This window comes from Rutidosis leptorrhynchoides, chromosome 8, assembly GCF_046630445.1.
Source record: "Rutidosis leptorrhynchoides isolate AG116_Rl617_1_P2 chromosome 8, CSIRO_AGI_Rlap_v1, whole genome shotgun sequence".
NCBI lineage: Eukaryota > Viridiplantae > Streptophyta > Magnoliopsida > Asterales > Asteraceae > Rutidosis > Rutidosis leptorrhynchoides.
In genome coordinates, this window is record NC_092340.1 from 121910027 (window position 1) to 121925494 (window position 15468).

Sequence of the window (15468 nt, forward strand, 5' to 3'; positions counted from 1 at the left end):
TTATGAGAAATAAAAATCTTGTGGTCTATTAAAATGATGAAAATGATCGTTTATGATAAACTAATGAACTCACCAACCTTTTGGTTGACACTTTAAAGCATCTTTATTCTCAGGTATGAAAGAAATCTTCCGCTGTGCATTTGCTCATTTTAAACACATTATTTGGAGTCGATCATCGCAATGGGACCAGATGTTGGTGACTTCGTCCAGATGGATTAGGAAGGGGTATGACATGTGGTATCAGAGCAGTGGTCTTAGCGAACCAGGTCTGCATTAGTGTGTCTAACTAGTAGTCATTAGGATGCATTAGTGAGTCTGGACTTCGACCGTGTCTTCATGTCAAAAGTTTTGCTTATCATTTTTGTCGGAAATTACCTGCTTATCATTCTTAATCTAGACATATCTTATTGCATATCTGCTAATTCATATCATAGCATATCTGCTAATTCATATCTTAGCATATCTGCTAATTCATATCTTAGCGTATCTGTTACTATAAACTTTGCCTGACATATTGAAATGTCCCGTTCTTATTGATTAAAAACGTTCCATATTAATTGATTTCGTTGCGAGGTTTTGACCTCTATATGAGACATTTTTCAAAGACTGCATTCATTTTTAAAACAAACCATAACCTTTATTTCATAGATAAAGGTTTTAAAAAGCTTTACGTAGATTATCAAATAATGATAATCTAAAATATCCTGTTTACACACGACCATTATATAATGGTTTACAATACAAATATGTTACAACAAAATAAGTTTCTTGAATGCAGTTTTTACACAATATCATACAAGCATGGACTCCAAATCTCGTCCTTATTTAAGTATGCGACAGCGGAAGCTCTTAATAATCACCTGAGAATAAACATGCTTAAAACGTCAACAAAAATGTTGGTGAGTTATAGGTTTAACCTATATATATCAAATCATAATAATAGACCACAAGATTTCATATTTCAATACACATCCCATACATAGAGATAAAAATCATTCATATGGTGAACACCTGGTAACCGACATTAACAAGATGCATATATAAGAATATCCCCATCATTCCGGGACACCCTTCGGATATGATATAAATTTCGAAGTACTAAAGCATCCGGTACTTTGGATGGGGTTTGTTAGGCCCAATAGATCTATCTTTAGGGTTCGCGTCAATTAGGGTGTCTGTTCCTTAATTCTTAGATTACCAGACTTATTTAAAAAGGGGCATATTCGATTTCGATAATTCAACCATAGAATGTAGTTTCACGTACTTGTGTCTATTTTGTAAATCATTTATAAAACCTGCATGTATTCTCATCCCAAAAATATTAGATTTTAAAAGTGGGACTATAACTCACTTTCACAGATTTTTACTTCGTCGGGAAGTAAAACTTGGCCACTGGTTGATTCACGAACCTATAACAATATATACATATATATCAAAGTATGTTCAAAATATATTTACAACACTTTTAATATATTTTTATGTTTTAAGTTTATTAAGTCAGCTGTCCTCGTTAGTAACCTACAACTAGTTGTCCACAGTTAGATGTACAGAAATAAATCGATAAATATTATCTTGAATCAATCCACGACGCAGTGTATACATATCTCAGTATTGATCACAACTCAAACTATATATATTTTGGAATCAACCTCAACCCTGTATAGCTAACTCCAACATTCACATATAGAGTGTCTATGGTTGTTCCGAAATATATATAGATGTGTCGACATGATAGGTCGAAACATTGTATACATGTCTATGGTATCTCAAGATTACATAATATACAATACAAGTTGATTAAGTTATGGTTGGAATAGATTTGTTACCAATTTTCACGTAGCTAAAATGAGAAAAATTATCCAATCTTGTTTTACCCATAACTTCTTCATTTTAAATCCGTTTTGAGTGAATCAAATTGCTATGGTTTCATATTGAACTCTATTTTATGAATCTAAATAGAAAAAGTATAGGTTTATATTCGGAAAAATAAGTTACAAGTCGTTTTTGTAAAGGTAGTCATTTCAGTCGAAAGAACGACGTCTAGATGACCATTTTAGAAAACATACTTCCACTTTGAGTTTAACCATAATTTTTGGATATAGTTTCATGTTCATAATAAAAATCATTTTCTCAGAATAACAACTTTTAAATCAAAGTTTATCATAGTTTTTAATTAACTAACCCAAAACAGCCCGCGGTGTTACTACGACGGCGTAAATCCGGTTTTACGATGTTTTTCGTGTTTCCAGGTTTTAAATCATTAAGTTAGCATATCATATAGATATAGAACATGTGTTTAGTTGATTTTAAAAGTCAAGTTAGAAGGATTAACTTTTGTTTGCGAACAAGTTTAGAATTAACTAAACTATGTTCTAGTGATTACAAGTTTAAAACTTCGAATAAGATAGCTTTATATGTACGAATTGAATGATGTTATGAATATCATTACTACCTTAAGTTCCTTGGATAAACCTACTGGAAAAGAGAAAAATGGATCTAGCTTCAACGGATCCTTGGATGGCTCGAAGTTCTTGAAGCAGAATCATGACACGAAAACAAGTTCAAGTAAGATCATCACTTGAAATAAGATTGTTATAGTTATAGAAATTGAACCAAAGTTTGAATATGATTATTACCTTGTATTAGAATGATAACCTACTGTAAGAAACAAAAATTTCTTGAGGTTGGATGATCACCTTACAAGATTGGAAGTGAGCTAGCAAACTTGAAAGTATTCTTGCTTTTATGTAACTAGAACTTGTAGAATATATGAAGAACACTTAGAACTTGAAGATAGAACTTGAGAGAGATCAATTAGATGTAGAAAATTGAAGAATGAAAGTGTTTGTAGGTGTTTTTGGTCGTTGGTGTATGGATTAGATATAAAGGATATGTAATTTTGTTTTCATGTAAATAAGTCATGAATGATTACTCATATTTTTGTAATTTTATGAGATATTTCATGCTAGTTGCCAAATGATGGTTCCCACATGTGTTAGGTGACTCACATGGGCTGCTAAGAGCTGATCATTGAAGTGTATATACCAATAGTACATACATCTAAAAGCTGTGTATTGTACGAGTACGAATACGGGTGCATACGAGTAGAATTGTTGATGAAACTGAATGAGGATGTAATTGTAAGCATTTTTGTTAAGTAGAAGTAGTTTGATAAGTGTCTTGAAGTCTTTCAAAAGTGTATGAATACATATTAAAACACTACATGTATATACATTTTAACTGAGTCGTTAAGTCATCGTTAGTCGTTACATGTAAATGTTGTTTTGAAACCTTTAGGTTAACGATCTTGTTGAATATTGTTAACCCATTGTTTATTATAACAAATGAGATGTTAAATTGTTATATTATCATGATATTATGATATATAATATATCTTAGTATGATGTATATACAGTTAAATGTCGTTACAACAATAATCGTTACATATATGTCTCGTTTCAAAATCATTAAGTTAGTAGTCTTATTTTTACATATGTATTTCATTGTTAATACACTTAATAATATATTTAATTATCATTTAACATAATTAACCAAGTGTATCAATATCTTAATATGATTCATATGTACCTAGTAAGACGTTGTTATAACGATAATCGTTATATATATCGTTTTCGAGTTTCTTAAATTAATAGTCTCATTTTTATGTATATAACTCATTGTTAAAATACCTAATGAGATACATAATTATAATAAAAACATGTTAACTATATATATAACCATATATATGTCATCGTATAGTTTTTACAAGTTTTAACGTTCGTGAATCACTGGTCAACTTGGGTGGTCAATTGTCTATATGAAACATATTTCAATTAATCAAGTCTTAACAAGTTTGATTGCTTAACATGTTGGAAACATTTAATCATGTAAATATCAATCTCAATTAATATATATAAACATGGAAAAGTTCGGGTCACTACAGTACCTACCCGTTAAATAAATTTCGTCCCGAAATTTTAAGCTGTTGAAGGTGTTGACGAATCTTCTGGAAATAGATGCGGGTATTTCTTCTTCATCTGATCTTCACGCTCCCAGGTGAACTCGGGTCCTCTACGAGCATTCCATCGAACCTTAACAATTGGTATCTTGTTTTGCTTAAGTCTTTTAACCTCACGATCCATTATTTCGACGGGTTCTTCGATGAATTGAAGTTTTTCGTTGATTTGGATTTCATCTAACGGAATAGTGAGATCTTCTTTAGCAAAACATTTCTTCAAATTCGAGACGTGGAAAGTGTTATGTACAGCCGCGAGTTGTTGAGGTAACTCAAGTCGGTAAGCTACTGGTCCGACACGATCAATAATCTTGAATGGTCCAATATACCTTGGATTTAATTTCCCTCGTTTACCAAATCGAACAACGCCTTTCCAAGGTGCAACTTTAAGCATGACCATCTCTCCAATTTCAAATTCTATATCTTTTCTTTTAATGTCAGCGTAGCTCTTTTGTCGACTTTGGGCGGTTTTCAACCGTTGTTGAATTTGGATGATCTTCTCGGTAGTTTCTTGTATAATCTCCGGACCTGTAATCTGTCTATCCCCCACTTCACTCCAACAAATCGGAGACCTGCACTTTCTACCATAAAGTGCTTCAAACGGCGCCATCTCAATGCTTGAATGGTAGCTGTTGTTGTAGGAAAATTCTGCTAACGGTAGATGTCGATCCCAACTGTTTCCGAAATCAATAACACATGCTCGTAGCATGTCTTCAAGCGTTTGTATCGTCCTTTCGCTCTGCCCATCAGTTTGTGGATGATAGGCAGTACTCATGTCTAGACGAGTTCCTAATGCTTGCTGTAATGTCTGCCAGAATCTTGAAATAAATCTGCCATCCCTATCAGAGATAATAGAGATTGGTATTCCATGTCTGGAGACGACTTCCTTCAAATACAGTCGTGCTAACTTCTCCATCTTGTCATCTTCTCTTATTGGCAGGAAGTGTGCTGATTTGGTGAGACGATCAACTATTACCCAAATAGTATCAAAACCACTTGCAGTCCTTGGCAATTTAGTGATGAAATCCATGGTATTGTTTTCCCATTTCCATTCCGGGATTTCGGGTTGTTGAAGTAGACCTGATGGTTTCTGATGCTCAGCTTTGACCTTAGAACACGTCAAACATTCTCCTACGTATTTAGCAACATCGGCTTTCATACCCGGCCACCAAAAATGTTTCTTGAGATCCTTGTACATCTTCCCCGTTCCAGGATGTATTGAGTATCTGGTTTTATGAGCTTCTCTAAGTACCATTTCTCTCATATCTCCAAATTTTGGTACCCAAATCCTTTCAGCCCTATACCGGGTTCCGTCTTCCCGAATATTAAGATGCTTCTCCGATCCTTTAGGTATGTCATCCTTTAAATTTCCCTCTTTTAAAACTCCTTGTTGCGCTTCCTTTATTTGAGTAGTAAGGTTATTATGAATCATTATATTCATAGATTTTACTCGAATGGGTTCTCTGTCCTTCCTGCTCAAGGCATCGGCTACCACATTTGCCTTCCCCGGGTGGTAACGAATCTCAAAGTCGTAATCATTCAACAATTCAATCCACCTACGCTGCCTCATATTCAGTTGTTTCTGATTAAATATGTGTTGAAGACTTTTGTGGTCGGTATATATAATACTTTTGACCCCATATAAGTAGTGCCTCCAAGTCTTTAATGCAAAAACAACCGCGCCTAATTCCAAATCATGCGTCGTATAATTTTGTTCGTGAATCTTCAATTGTCTAGACGCATAAGCAATCACCTTCGTTCGTTGCATTAATACACAACCGAGACCTTGCTTTGATGCGTCACAATAAATCACAAAATCATCATTCCCTTCAGGCAATGACAATATAGGTGCCGTAGTTAGCTTTTTCTTCAATAACTGAAACGCTTTCTCTTGTTCATCATTCCATTCAAATTTCTTCCCTTTATGCGTTAATGCAGTCAAGGGTTTTGCTATTCTGGAAAAGTCTTGGATGAACCTTCTGTAGTAACCAGCTAGTCCTAAAAACTGGCGTATGTGTTTCGGAGTTTTCGGGGTTTCCCACTTTTCAACAGTTTCTATCTTTGCTGGATCCACCTTAATACCTTCTTTGTTCACTATGTGACCGAGAAATTGAACTTCTTCCAACCAAAATGCACACTTTGAAAACTTAGCGTAAAATTATTCCTTCCTCAATACTTCTAACACCTTTCTCAAATGTTCACCGTGTTCTTGGTCATTCTTTGAGTAAATAAGTATGTCATCAATGAAAACAATGACAAACTTGTCAAGGTATGGTCCACACACTCGGTTCATAAGGTCCATGAACACAGCTGGTGCATTAGTTAAGCCAAACGGCATGACCATAAACTCGTAATGACCGTAACGTGTTCTGAAAGCAGTCTTTGGAATATCATCTTCTTTCACCCGCATTTGATGATACCCGGAACGTAAGTCAATCTTTGAATAAACAGACGAGCCTTGTAGTTGATCAAATAAGTCGTCGATTCTCGGTAGTGGGTAGCGGTTCTTGATGGTAAGTTTGTTCAACTCTCGGTAGTCAATACACAACCTAAATGTACCATCCTTCTTCTTGACAAACAAAACAGGAGCTCCCCACGGTGATGTGCTTGGTCGAATGAAACCACGCTCTAAAAGTTCTTGTAATTGGCTTTGCAGTTCTTTCATCTCGCTGGGTGCGAGTCTGTAAGGAGCACGAGCTATTGGTGCAGCTCCTGGTACAAGATCTATTTGAAATTCAACGGATCGATGTGGGGGTAATCCCGGTAATTCTTTCGGAAATACATCGGAAAATTCTTTTGCAATGGGAACATCATTGATGCTCTTTTCTTCAGTTTGTACTTTCTCAACGTGTGCTAGAATAGCATAGCAACCTTTTCTTATTAGTTTTTGTGCCTTCAAATTACTAATAAGATGTAGCTTCGTGTTGCCCTTTTCTCCGTACACCATTAAGGGTTTTCCTTTTTCTCGTATAATGCGAATTGCATTTTTGTAACAAACGATCTCCGCTTTCACTTCTTTCAACCAGTCCATACCGATTATCACATCAAAACTCCCTAACTCTACTGGTATCAAATCAATCTTAAATGTTTCGCTAACCAGTTTAATTTCTCGATTCCGACATATATTATCTGCTGAAATTAATTTACCATTTGCTAATTCGAGTAAAAATTTACTATCCAAAGGCGTCAATGGACAACTTAATTTAGCACAAAAATCTCTACTCATATAGCTTCTATCCGCACCCGAATCAAATAAAACGTAAGCAGATTTATTGTCAATAAGAAACGTACCCGTAACAAGCTCCGGGTCTTCCTGAGCCTCTGCCGCATTAATATTGAAAACTCTTCCGCGGCCTTGTCCATTTGTATTCTCCTGGTTCGGGCAATTTCTAATAATGTGGCCCGGTTTTCCACATTTATAACAAACTACATTGGCATAACTTGCTCCGACACTACTTGCTCCGCCATTACTCGTTCCGACACCATTTGTTCCTTTCGTTCTATTAACCCCTGGTCCGTAGACCTCACACTTCGCCGCACTATGACCATTTCTTTTACACTTGTTACAAAATTTGGTGCAGAACCCCGAGTGATACTTTTCACACCTTTGGCATAGCTGCTTCTGATTGTTGTTGTTGTTGTTGTGGTTATTATTGTTGTTGGGATGATTGTTGTAGTTGCTGTTGTTGTTGTTGTTGTTGGGCCGTTTGTTGTAGTTGCGATTGATGTTGCGATTGTTGGGATAATTGTTGCGATTATTGTTGTAATTGCTGTTGTTGTTGTATTGGTGATTCTTATCACCGTTTTCCTCCCACTTTCTTTTGACTTGCTTCACATTGGCCTCTTCAGCAGTCTGTTCTTTAATTCTTTCTTCAATCTGGTTCACTAGTTTGTGAGCCATTCTACATGCCTGTTGTATGGAGGCGGGCTCGTGTGAACTTATATCTTCTTGGATTCTTTCCGGTAATCCTTTCACAAACGCGTCGATCTTCTCTTCCTCATCTTCGAACGCTCCCGGACACAATAGGCACAATTCTGTGAATCGTCTTTCGTACGTGGTAATATCAAATCCTTGGGTTCGTAACCCTCTAGGTTCTGTCTTGAGCTTATTGACCTCGGTTCTGGGACGGTACTTCTCGTTCATCAAGTGCTTGAATGCTGACCACGGTAGTGCGTACGCATCGTCTTGTCCCACTTGCTCTAGATAGGTATTCCACCATGTTAACGCAGAACCTGTGAAGGTATGCGTAGCGTACTTCACTTTGTCCCCTTCAGTACACTTACTTATGGCAAACACCGATTCGACCTTCTCGGTCCACCGTTTCAATCCGATCGGTCCTTCGGTTCCATCAAATTCCAAAGGTTTGCAGGCAGTGAATTCTTTGTAGGTGCATCCTACACAATTTCCTGTACTGCTAGATCCAAGGTTATTTTTGGTATGTAGCGCAGCCTGTACTGCGGCTATATTTGAAGCTAGAAAAGTACGGAATTCCTCTTCATTCATATTCACGGTGTGTCGAGTAGTCGGTGCCATTTCCTTCAAAATAGTCAAATGGAACAAGTTAATCATACAGAATATTAAGAGTAGTTAATAGTATTTCGTAGCATAATATGAACTCATTTATAAAAGCTTTTTCTTCATATTAGCGTTTTATAAGTTTAAATTCGGGTAGTACCTACCCGTTAAGTTCATACTTAGTAGCTAATATACAAATCAACTACTACAATTCTATATGAAAAACTGATTGTAATAATATTTCGCGTTCAAACTTTTATACAATATTTTACAAACTTACAATACCGCTTATTTTACATAAAGCATGAAATATAGCACACAATAACTTTGATACAAGATAGGTGTGAAGATAATTCTAGCTAGTACACAAGTCGTTCAGCAAAGGCAATAAAGACACGTAATTCATACGTCCAGAAACAAGTCATGCATTCTGGTTTTACTAGGACTACTTCCCATCCTTGGTCTTGTGGAACATAACCGTTATGGCCGTTGATAAGACAGCGTGTTGTAACGTCGTCAAAGGGACGAGGGTTACGTAATGTCCAACAGTCCCGTAATAATCTAAAAACCTCATTTCTTACCCCAATTACCGACTCCGTCACTTGTGGAAACGTTTTGTTTAATAGTTGTAGCCCGATGTTCTTGTTCTCACTTTGGTGAGAAGCGAACATTACTAATCCGTAAGCATAACATGCTTCTTTATGTTGCATGTTAGCCGCTTTTTCTAAATCACGAAGTCCAATATTCGGATATACTGAGTCAAAATAATTTCTTAACCCGTTGCGTAAAATAGCATTTGGGTTCCCCGCAATATATGCGTCAAAGTAAACACATCGTAACTTATGGGTTTCCCAATGTGATATCCCCCATCTTTCAAACGAAAGTCTCTTATAAACCAAGACATTCTTAGAACGTTCTTCGAATGTCTTACAAACTGATCTCGCCTTAAATAGTTGTGCCGAGGAATTCTGGCCGACTCTAGACAAGATTTCATCAATCATGTCTCCGGGTAGGTCTCTTAAAATATTGGGTTGTCTATCTATTTTGTGTTTTTATACTGTAAAATAGACAAGAGTTAGATTCATAAAAAAAATACTTATTAATACAAGCAATTTTTACATATATCATAAAGCATAAGCACACTATATTACATATATTACACCACACGAATACAACTATCTTATTCCGACTCGCTTGTTTCTTCTTCTTCGGTTTTGGTTCGTTTTGCCAAGTTTCTAGGGATATATGATGTTCCCCTAATACGAGCCGTCGTTATCCACATTGGTTTAGAAAAACCTGGTGGTTTAGAGGTTCCCGGGTCATTGTTACAACTTAAGGACTTCGGGGGTTGACGATACATATAAAGTTCATCGGGGTTGGAATTAGATTTCTCTATTTTTATGCCCTTTCCCTTATTATTTTATTTTGCCTTTTTAAATTCAGTTGGGGTAATTTCTATAACATCATCGGAATTCTCGTCGGAATCCGATTCATCGGAGAATTGGTAATCCTCCCAATATTTTGCTTCCTTGGCGGAAACACCATTGAACATAATTAACCTTGGTCGGTTGGTTGAGGATTTTCTTTTACTTAACCGTTTTATTATTTCCCCCACCGGTTCTATTTCTTCATCCTGTTCCGATTCTTCTTCCGGTTCCGATTCTTCTTCCGGTTTCGACTCTTCTTCCGGTTCCTCTTCGGGAACTTGTGAATCAGTCCACGAATCATTCCAATTTACATTTGACTCTTCATTATTATTAGGTGAGTCAATGGGACTTGTTCTAGAGGTAGACATCTATCACATAATATCAAACGCGTTAATAGATTAATATATCACATAATATTCACATGTTAAAAATATATAGTTTCCAACAAAATTTGTTAAGCAATCATTTTTCAAGTAAAAACGGTCGAAGTCCAGACTCACTAATGCATCCTAACAAACTCGATAAGACACACTAATGCAAAATTCTGGTTCTCTAAGACCAACGCTCTGATACCAACTGAAATGTCCCGTTCTTATTGATTAAAAACGTTCCATATTAATTGATTTCGTTGCGAGGTTTTGACCTCTATATGAGACGTTTTTCAAAGACTGCATTCATTTTTAAAACAAACCATAACCTTTATTTCATAGATAAAGGTTTTAAAAAGCTTTACGTAGATTATCAAATAATGATAATCTAAAATATCCTGTTTACACACGACCATTACATAATGGTTTACAATACAAATATGTTACAACAAAATAAGTTTCTTGAATGCAGTTTTTACACAATATCATACAAGCATGGACTCCAAATCTCGTCCTTATTTAAGTATGCGACAGCGGAAGCTCTTAATAATCACCTGAGAATAAACATGCTTAAAATGTCAACAAAAATGTTGGTGAGTTATAGGTTTAACCTATATATATCAAATCATAATAATAGACCACAAGATTTCATATTTCAATACACATCCCATACATAGAGATAAAAATAATTCATATGGTGAACACCTGGTAACCGACATTAAGAAGATGCATATATAAGAATATCCCCATCATTCCGGGACACCCTTCGGATATGATATAAATTTCGAAGTACTAAAGCATCCGGTACTTTGGATGGGGTTTGTTAGGCCCAATAGATCTATCTTTAGGATTCGCGTCAATTAGGGTGTCTGTTCCCTAATTCTTAGATTACCAGACTTAATAAAAAGGGGCATATTCGATTTCGATAATTCAACCATAGAATGTAGTTTCACGTACTTGTGTCTATTTTGTAAATCATTTATAAAACCTGCATGTATTCTCATCCCAAAAATATTAGATTTTAAAAATGGGACTATAACTCACTTTCACAGATTTTTACTTCGTCGGGAAGTAAAACTTGGCCACTGGTTGATTCACGAACCTATAACGATATATACATATATATCAAAGTATGTTCAAAATATATTTACAACACTTTTAATATATTTTGATGTTTTAAGTTTATTAAGTCAGCTGTCCTCGTTAGTAACCTACAACTAGTTGTCCACAGTTAGATGTACAGAAATAAATCGATAAATATTATATTGAATCAATCCACGACGCAGTGTATACGTATCTCAGTATTGATCACAACTCAAACTATATATATTTTGGAATCAACCTCAACCCTGTATAGCTAACTCCAACATTCACATATAGAGTGTCTATGGTTGTTCCGAAATATATATAGATGTGTCGACATGATAGGTCGAAACATTGTATACATGTCTATGGTATCTCAAGATTACATAATATACAATACAAGTTGATTAAGTTATGGTTGGAATAGATTTGTTACCAATTTTCACGTAGCTAAAATGAGAAAAATTATCCAATCTTGTTTTACCCATAACTTCTTCATTTTAAATCCGTTTTGAGTGAATCAAATTGCTATGGTTTCATATTGAACTCTATTTTATGAATCTAAATAGAAAAAGTATAGGTTTATAGTCGGAAAAATAAGTTACAAGTCGTTTTTGTAAAGGTAGTCATTTCAGTCGAAAGAACGACGTCTAGATGACCATTTTAGAAAACATACTTCCACTTTGAGTTTAACCATAATTTTTGGATATAGTTTCATGTTCATAATAAAAATCATTTTCTCATAATACAACTTTTAAATCAAAGTTTATCATAGTTTTTAATTAACTAACCCAAAACAGCCCGCGGTGTTACTACGACGGCATAAATCCGGTTTTACGATATTTTTCGTGTTTCCAGGTTTTAAATCATTAAGTTAGCATATCATATAGATATAGAACATGTGTTTAGTTGATTTTAAAAGTCAAGTTAGAAGGATTAACTTTTGTTTGCGAACAAGTTTAGAATTAACTAAACTATGTTCTAGTGATTACAAGTTTAAAACTTCGAATAAGATAGCTTTATATGTATGAATCGAATGATGTTATGAATATCATTACTACCTTAAGTTCCTTGGATAAACCTACTGGAAAAGAGAAAAATGGATCTAGCTTCAACGGATCCTTGGATGGCTCGAAGTTCTTGAAGCAGAATCATGACACGAAAACAAGTTCAAGTAAGATCATCACTTGAAATAAGATTGTTATAGTTATAGAAATTGAACCAAAGTTTGAATATGATTATTACATTGTATTAGAATGATAACCTACTGTAAGAAACAAAGATTTCTTGAGGTTGGATGATCACCTTACAAGATTGGAAGTGAGCTAGCAAACTTGAAAGTATTCTTGCTTTTATGTAACTAGAACTTGTAGAATATATGAAGAACACTTAGAACTTGAAGATAGAACTTGAGAGAGATCAATTAGATGAAGAAAATTGAAGAATGAAAGTGTTTGTAGGTGTTTTTGGTCGTTGGTGTATGGATTAGATATAAAGGATATGTAATTTTGTTTTCATGTAAATAAGTCATGAATGATTACTCATATTTTTGTAATTTTATGAGATATTTCATGCTAGTTACCAAATGATGGTTCCCACATGTGTTAGGTGACTCAAATGGACTGCTAAGAGCTGATCATTGAAGTGTATATACCAATAGTACATACATCTAAAAGCTGTGTATTGTACGAGTACGAATACGGGTGCATACGAGTAGAATTGTTGATGAAACTGAATGAGGATGTAATTGTAAGCATTTTTGTTAAGTAGAATTAGTTTGATAAGTGTCTTGAAGTCTTTCAAAAGTGTATGAATACATATTAAAACACTACATGTATATACATTTTAACTGAGTCGTTAAGTCATCGTTAGTCGTTACATGTAAATGTTGTTTTGAAACCTTTAGGTTAACGATCTTGTTGAATATTGTTAACCCATTGTTTATTATAACAAATGAGATGTTAAATTGTTATATTATCATGATATTATGATATATAATATATCTTATTATGATGTATATACAGTTAAATGTCGTTACAACAATAATCGTTACATATATGTCTCGTTTCGAAATCATTAAGTTAGTAGTCTTATTTTTACATATGTATTTCATTGTTAATACACTTAATAATATATTTACTTATCATTTAACATAATTAACCAAGTGTATCAATATCTTAATATGATTCATATGTACCTAGTAAGACGTTGTTATAACGATAATCGTTATATATATCGTTTTCGAGTTTCTTAAATTAATAGTCTCATTTTTATGTATATAACTCATTGTTAAAATACCTAATGAGATACATAATTATAATAAAAACATGTTAACTATATATATAACCATATATATGTCATCGTATAGTTTTTACAAGTTTTAACGTTCGTGAAGCACCGGTCAACTTGGGTGGTCAATTGTCTATATGAAACATATTTCAATTAATCAAGTCTTAACAAGTTTGATTGCTTAACATGTTGGAAACATTTAATCATGTAAATATCAATCTCAATTAATATATATAAACATGGAAAAGTTCGGGTCACTACACATATCCCGTAAATTCCTCCGTAATCTACGAAATCTTTTGTTCTATATATATTGATATTCTATATAATTAGAATACCACCCGATAGCTGAAAATCATTTCATACCGAAAAACCCTTTATTCGAAAGTACGAAATGGAACTCATCACTAGTTCAAGTTCTTCAGAACTCGACAGCTATTCCGACATGGATGTTCACCTATGCTCCGGAAGCAACGTCACCAGAATGAATCAACCAATCAGTCATTCCCAATTCATTTGATAGGTTCGTAGTCTATTAAATCGTTGGAGATAAGAGGAAGGTGATCCCTTCCATCAACTGAATTCACCTCTTGGCGAAGAACCTGAAGCACTTACCGGCGAACCTGTTTGTGATACTATTTTCTCTCTTATTTCTAGAGTATCTCGTCACGATTATATACTATCTCAAATTCTAGATCTTATTCATCCGCTCGTTTCGACCGACAATCATCCCGGAGTAATGGAAGCAGTCAACGAGCTTCGCGCTCGAGTAATAAATTTGGAGAATTTGGTGTAAAACTTACCTGCTTCAGCAACATCACCAGCACCAACAGTACCATCAACATCAACACCGGTATCACCAATAACCCAAGTTTCAACATCACACGCCTCAACATCTCATTCTGTACCTCAAGTATAATCATAGTTCTACATGACGTTCTACATCATTTATCTTCGTTCGACATGGCGATTATGTAATCTCTAATATTTTAGAGATTATATATTCTTGTCCTAACGGTGAATCAAATGAGTCTAATATCATATTGACTCATAAAAATCCATGATTACATCTGAAGAAAATATATATGTATATATGTTTTCATAAAGATTGTAATTAAAAATTCTTTTGTACAAACTGATATTGGTGAAAATATTTTAACGGGTAGGTAATACCCGAGAAATATTTAGATTTCACATTAATAAGTTACACTGTACATTCTTCGAATCTGATTCAACGGTCATTTACTATCCTATTTACATCCACAGATATACGAATTCGTTCACCACAGAATAACCATTTTCATTCAATTTCATATTTGGATTTTAACTTATCAGAATTCAACAAGTGGCATAATGAAGAAAACATTGGACAAAATAAAATTTGTTAGAAACAAACAAATTAAGTATGAGAAATTTTTTGTTAAGAATCCACACTAACTGTTCCTAGCTAACTGATTACATTTTATTTATCACAATTTATTTATCGCAATTTATATTCTCGCAATTTTATTTATCGTCATTTAATTTCTGTTATTTATTTTATGCACTTTAAATATCGGGACACATATACAAGGTTTTGACATATCATATCAACGCATCTATATATATTATTTGGAATAACCATAGACACTCTATATGCAGTAATGCTTGAGTTAGCTATATAGGGTTGAGGTTGATTCTACAATAATATATATACTTTGAGTTGTGATCGAGTTTGAGACATGTACACGGGTCACGATATGTATTAATTAATTCGAATATTATATATTA